This window comes from Lithobates pipiens, unplaced genomic scaffold, assembly GCF_037356315.1.
Source record: "Lithobates pipiens isolate NorthernLeopardFrog02 unplaced genomic scaffold, aLitPip1_a1.2 Scaffold_7, whole genome shotgun sequence".
Taxonomy (NCBI): Eukaryota; Metazoa; Chordata; class Amphibia; order Anura; family Ranidae; genus Lithobates; species Lithobates pipiens.
Window position 1 is genome coordinate 1,501,057 of NW_027507892.1, and position 16,227 is coordinate 1,517,283.

Sequence of the window (16,227 nt, forward strand, 5' to 3'; positions counted from 1 at the left end):
CTGCTTCTCTCAATCAAATCTAGTGACAAGGGAGCAGGGCCAAGCCAAATGGTTTGCCCTTTGCTCCTGTCAATCAAATCCCATGAAGGCCGAGCCACACTGTGTTTGCCTTTGGCTCCTGCTGCTGTCAATCAATGAAATCTAGCGACAAGGGCGCCGGGGACAGGGCCTAGCCACACTGGGCCATTGGCTTATATTGTGGTCAATCAAATCTAGTGATGGGGAAGCGGGGCCAAGCCACACTGTTTGCCATTGGCTCCTGCTACTGTCATTCAAATCTAGTGATGAAGGAGTAGGGCCAAGCCCCACTGTTTACAATTGGCTCCTGCTGCTGTCAATCAAATCTAGCGATGAGGGAGGGGGCCGAGCCACACTGTTTACCATTGGCTCCTGCTACTGTCAATCAAATCTAGCGATGAGGGAGGGGGCCGAGCCACACTGTTTACCATTGGCTCCTGCTACTGTCAATCAAATCTAGTGATGAGGGAGCGGGGCGCCAAGCCACACTGTTTACAATTGGTTCCTGCTACTGTCAATCAAATCTAGTGATGCGGAAGCAGGACCAAGCCACACTGTTTACCATTGGCTCCTGCTACTGTCAATCAAATCTAGTGATAAGGAAGTGGGGGCCAAGCCACACTGTTTACCACTGGCTCCTGCTGCTGTCAATCAAATCTAGTGATGAGGAAGCGGGGGCCAAGCCACACTGTTTACCATTGGCTCCTGCTGCTGTCAATCAAATCTAGTGATGAGGAAGCGGGGGGGGCCAAGCCACACTGTTTACAATTGGTTCCTGCTGCTGTCAATCAAATCTAGTGATGAGGGAGCGGGGCCAAGCCATACTGTTTGCCATTGGCTCCTGCTGCTGTCAATCAAATCTAGTGATGAGGAAGCGGGGCCAAGCCACACTGTTTGCCATTGGCTCCTGATGCTGCCAATCAAGAGGAAGCAGGGCCAAGCCACCCTGTTTACAATTGGCTCCTGCTGCTGTCAATCAAATCTAGTGATGCGGAAGCGGGACCAAGCCACACTGTTTACAATTGGCTCCTGCTACTGTCAACCAAATCTAGTGATGCGGGAGCCAGGGGCAGGGCCCGAGCCACACTGAGTTTGCCATTGGCTCCTGTCAATCAGACCTAGTGATGAGAGAGCGAGGGGCTCAGGAGCGAGCCTGAACAAGAACCTCCCCAAACAAGCAGCTTGCTTGTGGGGGGGTACGCCAAGGCAGAAGGAGCAAATCATCCTGATTTTCCTCCCACTTCCAGGACTGAAACGAACACAGGAAACAGTATCGCAATGTGCAACATATCAAAATGATTAATATGCAGAGATACACTCCAAAACAATGTATCAAAAGCAAACTGCAAAAAATGGCTGCATTAATTCCTGAATGTGCTACAAGTGTAGCCGTATGCCAATGACCAGGTTTACAGTTTAATTTATCACCTTCAGCATTCTCCAGACCACCTCAATAAAATAGATTTTATTTTATTTAAAAAAAAAAAAAAAAAATGGCTGCATTGTTTATATAAAAGGGATATTTAACCAAATGACAGGACTTTTTGGGCAAATTATTATAATGTGCATGATCACATTAAAAAATTCCAGGTATGGATATCTTTACATTAAAGTTTACACAGTTACTATGCAGCTCACTGTACACATTAGGCAATGCCAAATCTGACTGAACTCCCCACGCATGCGTGGGAGTGACATCATCCAATATCAAGTTATCTTTCAAGTAGGGTCAAGAATTAATCATACCCAAAAAAGCAAAAGACAGCTACTATGGCTGTAGCGGATGTCCGCTACAGCCATAGTAGCTGTCTTTTGCTTTTTTGGGTATGGTTAATTCTTGACCCTACTTGAAAGGTAGCTTTATATTGGATGCTGTTCTTGGCTATGGCGGCTGCCTCCTGTAAGCAGAGGAGAGACATAATAGGGGGCATAAATTATGGCCATATGATTGTTATAGTGATGAGTTCTGATCAAATTTTTTTTTTTCATAATTAGGAGTGACATCATCCCCCGCATGGCCAATGACATCGGCCGGCGATCGAGACAAGGAAGCTGGCCGCCTGAAGATGTCAGCAGCCGCGAGGGGGAGGCTTGGGGAAGGCGCATCACTTGGAGCCCAAATGGGTATAGATCCGCTTTAAAGTGTTTGTAAAGGCTCGCTTTTTTTCTATAAAAATAACAAACATGTTATACTCACCTGTTCTGTTGCAGTGGATTTGCACAGAGCAGCCCCAATCCTCCTCTTCTCTGGTCCCTCTTCTGTGATCCTGGCCCCTCCCTCCTGTTCAGTGACCCCGCAGGCAAGCATCTTGCTATGGGGGGCACCTGAGCTGAGTCACAGCTCTCTGTGGCCATTCATGGAGCCCCGACCTGGCCCCGCCCACTCTCTTCCCTGATTGGACTGCCGACTGATTGACAGCAGTGGTAGGCAGTGGTGCCGCTACTGTGTCTCAGTCAATCAGGAAAGAGAATCTCAGATGACTGAGACACTTGTGGACATCGCTGGACAGAGAGGGACCTCAGGGAAGTATTAGGGGGGAGGATGCTGTACACAGGCGGCTTTTTATCTTAATGGATAGAATGTATTAAGATAAAAAACCTTCTGACTTTACAACCCCTTTAACCACTTGCAGGAGGGATCTCCCATCCTGGGCGGGGGCGTCATATGATGTCCTGAGCTTCCCGCCCATCTAGGGGGCGCGCGCACACACCCACCGCATCACTCGTGAGCCGATGCGCGTGCCCGGTGGCCGCGATCTCCTCCAGAGAACACGCGATTGACCGATAACAGAGCAGGACCGTGGATCTGTGTGTTTACACACACAGATCCACGTCTTGTCAGGGGAGAGGAGACCGATCGTGTGTTCCCAGTACAGAGGAACACCGATTGGTCTCCTTCCCTTGAGTCCCCTCCCCCAATAATTAGAATCACTCCCTAGGTAACACATTTAACCCCTTGATCGCCCCTAGTGTTAACCCCTTTCATGCCAGTGACATTTATACAGTAATCAGTGCATTTTTATAGCACTGATCTTTGTATAAATGGTCCCAAAATAGTGTCAAAAGTGTCTGCCGCAATGTCGCGATAAAAAATCGCAGATCACCACCATTACTGGTAAAAAAAAAAAATGCCATAAATCTATCTCTATTTTGTAGGCACTATAACTTTTGTGCAAACAAATCAATATACGCTTATTGTGATTTTGTTACCAAAAATATGTATAATATATATCGGCCTAAACTGAGGAATTTTTTTTTTTTTTTAAATGGGGATATTTATTATAGCAAAAAGTAAAAAATATTGTGTTTTTTCAAACTTGTCATTCTTCTTTTGTTGATAGTGCAAAAAAATAAAAACCGCAAAGATGATCAAATACCACCAAAATAAAGCTCTATTTGTGGGGGGGGGGGGGGGGGAGAAAAAGATAAAAATTGAATTCGGGTGCAATGTTGTATTACCGCGCAATTGTCATTCAAAATGTTACATACACTGTAGCTGCTGACGTTTAATAAGGACACATACCTGTCCAGGGCGCCCGCGATGTTGGCCCTCCTGAGGCCAACCCCTCCCTTGTATCGTGTGCCGGCGCCGCCATCCTCACTAAGGGGAAACAGGCAGTGGAGCCTTGCTTTTTCACTGCCCGTTTCCTTCTGCGCATGCGCGAGTCCCCCGGTGATTCCTGAATGGGCGGCTGTCTTCTGTAACACACACAGGTCCCAGAAGACACCGCACCCAAATTTCCCAGAAATCAATGTGAGGAGAAGACTGAAGATCATCATGGAATAGGAAGTGGCAGATTAGGACGATCTGCCTAGCAACAGCCATTTCTGGTAAGTAAAAAAAAAAATTTTTTTTTTTTCAAATGTTTTTTAATGTATTTAAAGAGGGATTCCACCAAAAAAAAAATATTAAAAGCCAGCAGCTATAAATACTACAGCTGCTGACTTTTAAAAAAAAGGACACTCACCTGTCCCGGGTTCCAGCGATGCCGGCAGCCGAGGCCGATCGATCGCTCGGCTCTCGGCTGCTGCCGCCACCATTCTAGGTGAGGGAATCAGGAAGTGAAGCGAATCGGCTTCACTTCCCGGTTCCCTACTGCGCATGCGCGAGCCACGCAATAGGAAATCTCCGCGCTGTCACTGGGACCCGTGTGTGTCCCAGCAGACAGCGCGGCAGGGCAGGAAATGGCGTAGACTCCCACGGGAGTCTATGCCCAGAAGTGGGTGTAAATACCTGTCATTGACAGGTATCTCCACCCCCCTCCCCCCTGAAAGGTGTCAATTGTGACACCGGAGGGGGGGAGGGATCCGATCAGCGGAGGTTCCACTTTAGGGTGGAATCCCACTTTAAAGGAGCGTTTTTATGGGGGTTTTTTTTAGGGTGGACCTCCGCTTTAAACACTAAACCTTTTTCCGACATTTGTTGGTTTCAAGATTTTTTTTGCTAGAAAATTACTTGGAACCGCCAAACATTATATATATTCTTTTAGTAGACACCCTAGAGAATAAAATGGTGTTGTTGCAATATCTTATGTCACATTTTTTTTGCGCAGCGGTCTTTCAAATGCAATTTTTTTTTTATTATTACTTTAATGATTAAAAAAAAAAAAAAAAAACTAACCAGTAAGGGCCGGTTCACACAGGGGGCGACGCGAGGCGACACGACTTGCCGTGCCGCGATCTGACAAGTCGCCCCCGTTCTGTACAATGGAACCGTTCTAAGAGGAGCGACTCGAGTCGCTCCGTCTTAGAAAAAAGGTTCCTGTACTACTTTTGGGCGACCTCGGGGCGACTTGCATTGACTTCTATACAGAAGTCAAGTCGTGTCGCCTCGCATTGCCCCCAGTGTGAACCGGCCCTAAAGTTAGCCCATTTTTTATTTTTTTTGTATAATGTGAAAGACAGAATCGTGATCTTTTTATTCTAAGAAAAAAAAATCAAATTTTGGCCAGAATCGTGCAGCTCTACCAACAAGCAAAACAAAAAGGAAAGAATTGATAGTTTAAAAAGTCAGGCTTCATGATCAGAAGATTCTACAAGGAAGGAGAGTCTGTGGTGCTCATAGCAGCCAATGAATATCCCATACTGACATCTACAACAGACTGCATCATAAATAATTGTCGGTTTTATTCTAATAAGATACTTTTTGACTTTTATTCTTTTTTTTTGCATCTACTCCTTATCTCCTCTAGCCACTTCTCGTGCACATGGGCTCACGCCACCATTGGCTGCACATCATCGCTCTATCTTCTGAGTGACAGCACTGGACCACGCCTTCACACTTGGCTACCAACGGCAATGTCACCCTGTCACACGCGTGGACCACGAGTCACTTGCTAAAGACTACAAAGGGTTTAAGACCGGTTTCAAGCAGGCTTCAGAGCGGTGTGAACAGCAAGCTTTTACAAAGCATCTGCAGAACTTTCAGCAAGCTTTGTTGAAGCTCTCAACTCCAGTTTGTAAATGTTGAACGCAGATCCTACAGGGAGTGCCGATTACCACTATAAACAAACCAGCAGGCTTCAGCACTTCTTGAAGATTGTTGGAAGCCTGCTGAAGCCTGCAAGCAGCTTGCCTGAAGTGGCAATCAGCGCTCCCATTAGGATCTGTGCTCAACATTTACAAACTGGAGCTGAACGGTCCTTTGAAAGGTTTCAGCAAAGCTTGCTGCTGAAAGTTCTGCAAAGGCTAATGCAGCGTACACACGACCGGATTTTTGGTCCGGCGAAGAATCCGACGGACTTTACAGCTGCAGTCCGTCGGACTTTCAAACTAACGGACTTGGCCACACACGATCACTCCAAAAGTCAGATGGATTCGAACGTGATGACGTGGAATAAGGAAGTTCACAGCCAGTAGCCAATAGCTGCCCTAGCGTCGGTTTTAGTCCGGCGGACTGACACACAGACGACCGGATTTTTAGACCGGACTCGAGTCCGTCGAAAAGATTTGAAGCAAGTTTTATTTCTAGGTCCGCCGGACTTTTGGGAAGAAAAAGTCAGCTGGAGCCCACACACACGATCGAATTGTCTGACAGACACTGGTCCACCGGACAGTCCGATTGTGTGTACGCGGCATAAGGCTCGGTTCACACTACCTGCGACTTGGGACCCGACTTGTGAGACCCCCAAGTCACATGACATGTCAAATTCAATGTTAGTCAATGAGTGCTGTCTTAACCCCTTCAGCCACAAAAGGATCTACCCACTTCATGACCAGGCAATTTATTGCGACACAGCACTGCGTTACATTAAGGCCACTTTCACACTGAGGCGCTTCTAAACTGCCAGTAAAACACGGAGCGCTTTTGAAGAGCTTTCCATTCATTTCAATGGAGAGGGGCATTTTTTCACCACACTGCCCCAGTGTGAAAGCATTCATTGATTTTAATTGAAATCCTTTTTTCGTGAGCTTTTCAGGCGCTTTTTTTAGCGCAAATTGGGTCTGACAATTGCGCAGTTGTGCGCCGATGTACCCAAACAAAATTGACGTCCTTTTTCCCCCGCAAATAGAGCTTTCTTTTGGTGGTATTTGATCACCACTGCAGGGTTATTTTTTTCCGCGTTAAACAAAAAAATTAACAGTTTTGAAAAAAAAAAAATATTTTTTTTACTTAGACCCCTTTCACACCGGGGCGTTTTACAGGCGCTATAGTGTTAGAAATAGCGCCTGCAATCCGCCTAAAAAAAGCTGCACCATTGTCTGTATCACACTAAAGCGGTGCGCTGGCAGGACGTCAGGGAAAAGTCCTGCCAGCAGCTTCTTTGGAGCGGTGTGTTTACCGCTCCTTCACCACTGCTGCCCATTGAAATCAATGGGGCAGCGCTGTAATACCGCCGGCAAAACGCTGCTATTTTAACCCTTTCTCGGCCGCTAGCGGGGGTAAAAGCGCCCCGCTAGCGGCCAAAATGCGCTGCAAATCCGGTGGTAAAACGCCGCTGTTTTACCGCCCACGCTATCGGTGGTGTGGTGTGAAAGGGCTCTTAATGCTATAAAACAGTGGTCATTAACCCTGTCCTCAGTGCCCACTAACAGGCCAGGTTTGCAAGATAACTGAAATACATCACAGGTGATATCATTTGCTGCTCAGTGATTGCCGTATTCTAGTCTGCATCTCCCCAAGGTAATACTTAAAACCTAGCCTGTTAGTGGCCCCTGAGGACAAGGTTGATGACCACTGCTATAAAACATTTAAAAAAACAAAAAACACATTTCTTCATCAGTTTAGGCAGATATATATTCTGCTACATATTTTTGGTAAAAAGTTAAAATAGCAATATAAGCGTATATTGGTTTGTGCAAAAGTTATTGCGTCTACAAAATAGGGGAAAGATTTATGGCGTTTTTATTATTTTTTTTTTAACTAGTAATGGCGGTGATCAGTGATTTTTAGTGGGACTGCGACATTGCGGCAGACAGGCCGGACACCTAACTGACATTTTTGACACTTTTTGGGAACCAGTGACATTAACACAGTGATCAACATATGCACTGTCATTGTACTAATGACACTGAAAGGGAAGGGGTTAACATCAGGGGCGATCAAAGGGTTAAAGGTGTTCCCTCTCTGTGTGTTCTAACTGTATGGGGGACGGTGTGACTGGGGAAACACACAGATCCATCTTCCTGCATAGCAAACCGACAGGATTGGTGTGATCTCCCGTCAGAACAGGGATTTGCCGTGTTTACATAGGCAGAACCCCGTTCTGTCACTGCGGGGAAAGATCGTGGGTGGCCTGCAGACAGAGTCCACAGGACCCACTGATTGGCTCCCCCCCTCCCTTGCTGGACAATGGGAGCGCACCCACAAAAGCAAGCTCACACGCTGACAAACAGCTATGGCGATTTGTAGGAATGAGCCACCTTGCCGCAGTATAATGATGGTGGCTGGTCGGGAAGCAGTTAATTAGTCACCCCAACTTCAGAAAAGGTTCCTGAACTACTTCAAGGCGACTTTTATTCTACGTTTATTCTATACTTCTACCAAATTAGTACTCAAGTTGCCAAGAAGTTGCCCGGAAAAGTCGTACCGCTGGCCGTGGCAATGTGAACCGAGTCTTGGTCAAAGCTTGCTGTCCACACTGCACTGAAACCCATGTGAAACAGCCCTTAAAAAAAATCCCCATTTTCAATAGTCATGTGATCGTCCAGCGTAGGGTCCTTCTCTCTGTTTACTTCCTGGAAAGGTCCTTCTTCCGGGTGTCCACATCACTGGCTGAAGATTGTGGACAATTCCCATTGGTTGGCCAGCTCAGGGGTTCTCTCAGGATCCAAAAGGCTACCAAGGTTGGACCAAGGAGAGTGTGCAGCTCTGAAATTTTAGCGATCCCCACAGGCGGAAATAGTGTCAGCCTTGGATCTGGATGGGAGGACTCAGGTGAGTATAACTGGCTTCACCATTTAAGAAAAACGTAATACCTGGCAGGATGGGGGGGGGGGGGGGGGTGGGAGGTAGGGCTGGAAAATGTTAGCCCTTGTACACACGGTCGGAGATTCCGACAACCAAATCTGTCGGATTTTGTCCGAAACTGTTGCATACACACGGTCGGACGAAGTTGTCGGAAAATCCGATCGTTCAGAACGTAATGACGTTATTTCGTTACGACGGGACTACGTTCAGGCTAGTAGCCAATAGCTTTGGTGTAGGAATTTGATCTGAGCATGCGTGGCACTTGGTCCGATCAAAATTCTCTACACATGATCGGATTATGTCCGATCAGAGCATTTTGTCGGAAAATTTTACCAACAAGTTGGAAAACTTGGTCCGTCGGATACTCCGACGGAAACAGTCCGATGTAGACCACACACAGTCGGAATATCCGACAAAACGGTCCAATCGGACACATTCCGTCGGAATCTCTAACCGTGTGTACAAGGGCTTAGGCTTTAAAAGAGACCTTAGCCTTCTCAAATAGGAGTTGATTGAGTCTTGATCAGCCTTCAACGTTTTTACCCCTAAAATAATTTTCAGGTCTCGGGAGGAACCCTTACCAATTTTTTGGAATATGCCCCTTACATTGGCAGTCAGTAGGAACAATATGCTTATATACAACTATAAGGTGATGGTGTCGTGCTCTTTGATGACCTCCACCATCAGAGACCACAACCAACCTCTGAAGGAACCCCAGTTGAGAACAGCTTCTCTAGATGGACTTTATTGCCAAAGACATGTTAATACCTTACAATATTTAGCTGTTGAAAAGTATTAGGTAAAAGCAAATTTTTGTGCAATTAATTATGCATGCACCATCAATTGGCCCCAGCTTGAGGAGCCCCAAGCAACCTCTGGAGGAACCCTGGTTGAGAATGACGGCTCTAAATGGATTTTATTGCCAAATGCCTGATACTACCTGACAAAATTAAGCTGGGGAAAAGTAAACTGGTGCATGAAAATGGTAACTTATGGGTGCACCATCAGACTGGAGGTCAACCAGCACCAGCTCAAGGAATACCAAGGAAGCCCGGGGTTGGGAATGGCTGTTCTGGAAGGACTTTGCTGCTAAGGGCCTGACACTGCCATAGAATATCCAGCTGGAGAAAAACAACCCAGCACATTAAAAGCATATCAATTATGCATGAACCATCACATGGGAGGCCAGCTAGCCCCAGCTCAAGGAACCCCCAGAGCAAGGGTCTCCAAAATTTCTAAACATAGGGCCACTTTACTGTCCTTCAGACTTTAAGGGAGCCGGACTGTGACCAGTAGAAGTAAAAAATGCCCCGATGTCAGTGGGAGTAAAACAATTACACAGTGCCTGTGATCAGTAGGGAGTAAAATCATGCCCCATTGTCGGTGTCAGCAGGAGGAATGGTGCCCCATCGTTGGCATCAGTGGAGGGGGTAGGAATAGTGCCCTGTTGTTGGTGTCAGTAGGAGGAATAGTGGCCCATCATTAGTGTCACTGGGAGTAATAGTACCCCATCATTGGTGTCAGTGGGAGGAATAGTGCCCTATTATTGGTTTCACTGGGAATAAAAGTGCCCCATCATTGGTGTCATTGGAAGGAATAGTGTTCCATCGTCTGTATCAGTGGGAGGAATAGTGTCTAACTGTTGGTGTCAGTGAAAGAAACTGTGCTTCATCATTCGTGTCACTGGGAGGAATAGTGCCCCATCAACTGTATCAGTGGGAGGAATAGTACCCCATTGTTGGTGTCATGGAAAGAACAGTGCCCTATCATTGGTGTCACTGGGAGGAATAATGCCCCATTATTGGTGTCACTGGGAATAAAAGTGCCCCATCATTTGTGTTATTGGAAGGAATAGTGCCCTATTATTGTCGTCACTGGGAATAAAAGTGCCCCATCATTGGTGTCATTGGAAGGAATAGTGTTCCATCGTCTGTATCAGTGGGAGGAATAGTGTCTAACTGTTGGTGTCAGTGAAAGAAACAGTGCTTCATCATTGGTGTCACTGGGAGGAATAGTGCCCCATCAACTGTATCAGTGGGAGGAATAGTACCCCATTGTTGGTGTCATGGGAAGAACAGTGCCCTATCATTGGTGTCACTGGGAGGAATAATGCCCCATTATTGGTGTCACTGGGAGTAATAGTACCCCATCATTGGTATCACTGGGAGGAATAGTGCCCTATTATTGGTGTCACTGGGAGTAATAGTGCCCCATCATTGGTGTCATTGGAAGGAAGTGTCCCATCATCTGTATCAGTGGGAGGAATAGTGTCTGACTGTTGGGGTCAGTGAAAGGAACAGTGCTTCATCATTGGTGTCACTGGGAGGAATAGAGCCCCATCATTGGTGTCAGTGGGAGGAATAGTGCCCCATCATTGGTGTCACTGGGAGGAATAGTGCCCCATCATTGGTGTCACTGGGAGGACTAGTGCCCCATCATTGGTGTCACTGGGAGGAATAGTACCCCAAGGGCCTGTTAAAGGCAAGCAAAGCCTGCAGTTTGGAAACCATTGCACTACAGGAACCCAGGTCAGGAATGGTTGTTCTAGAAGGACTTTGCTGTGAAAAGCCTGATACTGCCTTAGAATATCAAGCCGGTGAAAAGCAACCCAGCACATTAAAACCATATCAACTATGCATGAACCATCACATGGGTGGTCAGCCAGTCCCAGCTCAAGGAACCTCCAGGAAACCCTTGGAAGAACCCTGGTTGGGAATGGCTGCAGCAGATGGACTTTACTGCCAAAGGCCTGAGACTACCTTAAAATATGAAGCCGGTGAAAAGCAAACCAGGCACATTAAAATGATATTAATATGAACCATCAGATAGGGAGGTGGATTGGCCACAGCTTGAGGAACTCTGGTTGGGAATGACTGGCCTAGATGACCTTTATTGCCAAAGACCTGAGAGTACCTTATAATAACAAGGAGAAAAACATGGCGGAAGGTAAACCAGCACAACCTCCCCCTCCCCCTCCCCAGGAGCCTGCATATATCTACAGAAAACACTTCTAAATCCACACTTATCCCCCCTCTGAGCGTTCTTCAGCCTGAAGCTCCAAAACGCTCAACAAGCCAAAATCCCACGGTGAGCCGTTCACACAGAAGCACTCCGGTGCCTGTAAACTCGATGGACACAAACTACCGATAAAGCAGAACGAAGCCTCTTGGGCCCCATGGACTTCAGGGGCTTCCATAAGAAAAGTCTATGGGGGGCCACAAATGTGCATTCCCTCCCCTACAGCACTCCAAAAAAAATGCTCAAGTGTGAATGGGGCTGTGGCCCAGTACAGCCCCATGTAAACAGGGCCTTTCTGTGGGGCAAATTGCAGCCCTATGTAAACAAAGACAATTTGTGCAGCACAATTAAGCTTTGTGTAAACAAAGCCAAGCTGTTTACATGGGTCTGTATTCTGCTGCACAGATTGGTTTTGTTTACACGGGGCTGTATTGTGCTCCACAGATTGGGGTATAATACAGCCCTGTATAAACAACGCTAATCTGTGGGACACAGGACATCCTTGTGTAAACAAAGCCGATCTGTGCAGCATAATGCAGCCCCATGTAAACAAAGCACAATGCAGCCCTGTGTAAAGCTAACATGTACAGCAGAATACAGCCCCAAGAAAGCAAGGCCAACCTGTGGAACTCAGCGAAGCCCCATGTAAACAAAACCAATGTGGCACAAGGCAGTCATGTGTAAACAAAGCCAATCTGCAGGACACAGTGCAGACCCATGTAAACAAAGTTCATGTGTGGGGAACGGTGCGACCCTGTGTAAGGAAGCCAATCTGTGCAGCACAACACAGCTCTGTATAAACAAAGCCAATCTGTGGAACCCTGAACAGCCCCATGTAAACACAGCCAATATGTGGAGCCCCTAAAGAGCCCCATGTAAACAAAGCCAATGTGTGGGGCAGAGTGCAGCCCTGTATGAATGAAGCCAAGCTGTACAGCACAACGCAGCTCTGTATAAACAAGGCCAGTCTGCGAAACACAGTGCAGCACCGTGCAAACAAAGCCAATCCCTGGGACAAAGCCCTGTTTAAATGCGGTCAATCTTCAGGGCACAATACAGCCCCACGTAAACAAATTCAATCTATAGGGTCCAGCACAACTCAATGCTCCATGTTAACAAAAAGCCGACCTGTGGGACACAATTCAGCCCTGTGTAAACAAAGCCAAGCTGTGCAGCACAATGAAGCTTTCTGTAAACAAAGCCAAGCTGTGGGGCACAATTCAGCTTCATGTAAACAAAGTCATGCTGTGCGGTACAATGAAGCTTTATATAAACAAAGACGTGCTGCACAATTAAGCTTTGTGTAGACAAAACCTCACTGTGCAGCACAACTAAGCTTCATGTAAACAAAGCCAAGCTGTGCGACACAATTAAGCTTAATGTAAACAAATCAAAGCTGTGCAGCACAATTAAGCTTCATGTAAACAAAGCCAAGCTGTGCAGCACAATTAAGCTTCAAGTAAACAAAGCCAAGCTGTGCAGCACAATTAAGCTTCAAGTAAACAAAGCCAAGCTGTGCAGCACAATTAATCTTTGTGTAAACAAAGCCAATCTGTGGGGCACAGCCCTGTTTAAGCAAAGCCAATCTATAGAGCCGTGATGGAGAACCTTGGCACCCCGGATGTTTTGGGACTACATTTCCCATGATGCTCATGCACTCTGCAGTGTAGTTGAGCATCATGGGAAATGTAGTTCCAAACTATCTGAGGTGCCAAGGTTCACCATCACTGCTAAAGGGCAAGGCATAGCCCAATGTAAACAATGCAGCCCTGTGTAAACAAAGCCAATTTGTGCAGCACAATTAAGCTTCATGTAAACAAAGACAAAGACAAGCTGTGGGACACCGCTCAGCCCTGTATAAACAAAGCCTAGTTGGGGCACAATTAGGCTGGCAAGGCACAGCCCAATGTAAAAAAAGCCAATCCCTGTGGCACAATGCAGCACTGTGTAAACAAAGCCAATTTGTACAGCAAATTTAAGCTTCATGTAAACAAAGACAAACGGTGGGCCACAATGCATTCCTGTGTAAACAAAGCCAATCTGTGGGACACAGCACAGCCCTGTTTAAGCAAAGCCGAACCATAGGGTATGGCAATGCACAGCCCAATGTAAACAAAGCCAGCCTTTGTGGGCACAATGCAGCCCAGTGTAAACAAGGCCAATTTGTGCAGCACAATTCAGCTTTGTGTAAACAAAGCCAAGCTACGGGCCACCAATTAAGCTTCATGTAAACAAATCCAAGCTGTGGGGCACAATTAAGCTTTGTGTAAACAAAGCCAAGCTGTGCAGCACAATCAAGCTTTATGTAAACAAAGCCAAGCTGTGCAGCACAATCAAGCTTTATGTAAACAAAGCCAAGCTGTGCAGCACAATTAAGCTTCATGTAAACAAGGCCAAGCTGCGAGGCACAATTAAGCTTTGTGTAAACAAATCCAAGCTGAGGCACACCGCTCAGCTTCATGTAAACAAATCCAAGCTGTGGGGCACAATTCAGCTTAGTGTAAACAAAGCCAAGCTGTGGGTCACCGCTCAGCCTTGTAAAAACAAAGCCTAGCTGGGGCACAGTTAGGCTGGCAAGGCACAGCCTAATGTAAACTAAGGCGATCTCTGTGGGCACAATGCAGCCCTGTGTAAACAAAGCCAATTTGTGCAGCACAATTAAGCTTTGTGTAAACAAATCCAAGCTGAGGCACACCACTCAGCTTCATGTAAACAAAGCCAAGCTGTTGGGCACAATGCAGCTTAGTGTAAACAAAGCCGAGCTGTGGGACACCGCTCAGGTTCATGTAAACAAATCCAAGCTGTGGGGCACAATTAAGATGAGTGTAAACAAAGCCAAGCTGTAGGACACCGCTCAGCCTTGTATAAACAAAGCCTAGTCGGGGCACAATTAGTCTGGCAAGGGACAGCCCAATGTAAACAAAGCCGATCTCTGTGGGCACAATGCAGCCCAGAGTAAACAAAGCCAATTTGTGCAGCACAATTAAGCTTTGTGTAAACAAAGCCAAGCTGTGGGGCACAATTAGTCTGGCAAGGGACAGCCCAATGTAAACAAAGCCGATCTCTGTGGGCACAATGCAGCCCAGAGTAAACAAAGCCAATTTGTGCAGCACAATTAAGCTTTGTGTAAACAAAGCCAAGCTGTGGGGCACAATTCAGCTTTGTGTAAACAAAGCCAAGCTGTGGGACACCACTCAGCTTCATGCAAACAAAGACAAGCTGCGGGACACCACTCAGCCTTGTATAAACAAAGCCTAGTTGTGGCACAATTAGGCTGGCAAGGCTCAGCCCAATGTAAACAAAGCCCATCTCCGTGGGCATAATGCAGCGCTGTGTAAACAAAGCCAATTTGTGCAGCACAATGAAGCTTCACGTAAACAAGGCCAAGCTGCGGGGCACAATTCAGCTTTGTGTAAACAAAGCCAATTTGTGGGGCACAGCTCAGCCCTGTATAAACAAAGCCAATCTACAGGGCAGGGCACTACCCAATGTAAACAAAGCTTCCCTATGCAGCACAATCCAGCTTGGTGTAAACAAAGCCCAGTGCTGAGGTGTGTAGGGGGCCCCCCATACAGTGATATAGATGTAGGTGTAGATGAGAGTGCAGAGCAGGCCTGAGGCCCATACACACCTTCCATGGACAGGGCACAGCTGTGTGGGGGAGGGGAGGGGGTATAGGGACGCTGGAGGGATCATGGCCTCCCCAGTCACGGCTGTTTATTGAACACTGGCTGCCATTGTTGCGGAGTAGTGGGTGCAGGGAGCGGGTACCGGCCTGGCAGGTGGTGAGCCGCCGTGGAGGAAGGGGGGAGGTTACTATGACAGAGACACACTCACCCCCGGGACACACCACCGCCCAGCGCCTCACACCGCTCCGTACTTCCCGGGGCCTGCCCCATAACCCTCCGCGATCACGGGAAACAGGCAGACAAAACTCCCACCAACCCCCCCACCCCTTCTCTCTCAGCCGCGACCAATCAGAAAGCGGCGCCGCAAAGCGACACCCGAAGGCTGCAAAGTACAACAGAGAGTCGGCACCGCGCCTGCGCGGCGCGGGACGTTCTGCGCGCTGATTGGCGGAGGCGGCTTCTCCGGAGCCCCTCCCTCCACGCAAAGTTTCCCCACTCCCCTCTGGTTGCTAGGTAATGTGCCGCTAGAGCGTCGCGCATGCGCTATGTTGCCGGAAGTGGTGTGTGCGCTGTCTTTTTTTAGTCCTCCCCCCCTCCTTCCCTTGTCAAGCGGTTGGAAGATGAGAAGGAGATTGCCCGAGGAGCTGATAGGATGCTGGAGCGCCGTCTGAGGTGGGGGATGTGTGTGCATGCCTTGTAATTGTTGTGTCTGTTTATCCTGAGGGTACAGCAGGGCTCAGACTGAGGCCAAGACAGAAAAAAAAGGCTGGAATTGCCCTACAAAGCAAGCAAGCATGCAGCAAGTGAAGTCAGAGGTGGGGCCTCATTTCAAAGAGATTCTGCTCCGTCTGTACACGGGGCCCTTTAACACTTTCACCGTGGGAGATGGTCTTGCGGAGATATATATATATATATATATAATTTTTTTTTTTGCCTGAAGATTAGTAAAACACTCCTAAAACCATCTGCTTCCTGAATGCAGAGACCCTGCAGAATAAAATGGCGGTCGTTCTAATTTTTTGTGTTGCTCAGAATTAGCGCAAATTCTCAGTAAAGAACACCAGATTTAGGGTGCGCACACACAATATCTCGCCTAATTTTCTGGTAAAAATATAAGAGCTGAGGCTGCACCGAGCAAATAGATACCAAAAA

The 16,227-nt window shown here is 47.2% G+C and overlaps 2 protein-coding genes across 7 annotated transcripts in view; one reads left to right on the forward strand and one right to left on the reverse strand.

The window, feature by feature from the left end:
- The window catches only part of LOC143959296 (ankyrin repeat and SOCS box protein 7), a 106,853-nt gene extending 91,432 nt beyond the window's left edge, over window positions 1-15,421 (reverse strand). For 2 of the 4 annotated variants that reach the window (XM_077467975.1, XM_077467973.1), the window contains exon 1: window positions 15,284-15,421. The gene's annotated coding sequence lies outside the window, so the exon portion shown is untranslated. Of the gene's footprint in view, window positions 1-15,077 lie in introns of all 4 variants that reach the window. The other 2 variants (XM_077467974.1, XM_077467972.1) reach the window with 1 other exon arrangement.
- A 224-nt stretch (window positions 15,422-15,645) lies between these two features.
- The window catches only part of LOC143959297 (protein Lines homolog 1-like), a 53,461-nt gene continuing 52,879 nt past the window's right edge, over window positions 15,646-16,227 (forward strand). For all 3 annotated transcript variants that reach the window (XM_077467978.1, XM_077467979.1, XM_077467977.1), the window contains exon 1: window positions 15,646-15,747. The gene's annotated coding sequence lies outside the window, so the exon portion shown is untranslated. The remainder of the gene's footprint in view (window positions 15,748-16,227) is intronic.